Raw genomic sequence first — 980 nt, 5'->3', positions numbered from 1 at the left:
GAGTTCATATTTACATAGTTCTTGATAAAGAGAAAGGCAAATTCTAAGCACAAAGCCATAATTTTAAATGTCAGAGACATTGCGAGTGAGCTGTATTTCTTCCTCTACTGTTATAATTGTTGTTTATTGTGAAAATAACCACAACAGGAAGCGATATGTGTATCCGGTGGAAGCCAGTTAAAGCACCATTAGTCAAGTCTAGTAAATTCTCGGTTGCAATCTGCCTTTATTTATTCATACAACTAATCTTAATATGTAATGTATACTTAAAACTGCGATCATATAGCAATATTCAATTATATCGTACAGTATATTGTGATATTTAATAAATTATGCAGTATATTGCGACATTCAATAATATTGTATATCATGACATTTGATTATATTGTATGGTAGATCGCAACGTTTGGTAATAGCATACGGTATACTGCGGTTTTCAATAAATTGTACACTATATTGCAGCTTTCAATAATATCGTGCATCATGATACTTAGCTGGACTGCGTCGGGGTGGCTCCTGGGTGGAGTATACAGGAGGGAGGATAGAAACATCACCAGCTCTGTTCACACATGGGCTCAATGTTACATTTCACAGACTTTGTACCAGGGAGCTGACAGGTTAAAGTCTGGTTCAGCTGATTCCATCTCCTCTGGGTAACGTCTGGATAAATTCTGCGTACATTTCCGTGGGACTGCCAGCAGAGGTTCAACTATAAACCGCATAGCTACGATTGTCTGCTTTCATTACGGTGTTGACTCATCTCTATACATCAAACGTCAGCGGAGTAAATGTAGATAAGACAGCAGGCGACCCCTCAGGGTAAAATCCCATGTCTGATCTTTGCCCATAAAGAAATGATCCTTGTGATTACAAGCGCCTGTGAACCCAGCTGAAACGTAGCAGGACGCCGCTCAGTCAGGCTCCCCTCATGGGCAACGGCTCATTGTAGAGGCGTCCTTATTGAACTGCTGTCCACAGCC

Source organism: Seriola lalandi, unplaced genomic scaffold (assembly GCF_002814215.2).
Source record: "Seriola lalandi dorsalis isolate HSWRI2012SDOR001 ecotype SW California unplaced genomic scaffold, Sedor1 jcf7180002054850, whole genome shotgun sequence".
In the NCBI taxonomy this organism is placed as follows: Eukaryota; Metazoa; Chordata; class Actinopteri; order Carangiformes; family Carangidae; genus Seriola; species Seriola lalandi.
Note: the sequence above shows the minus strand (reverse complement) of the source record.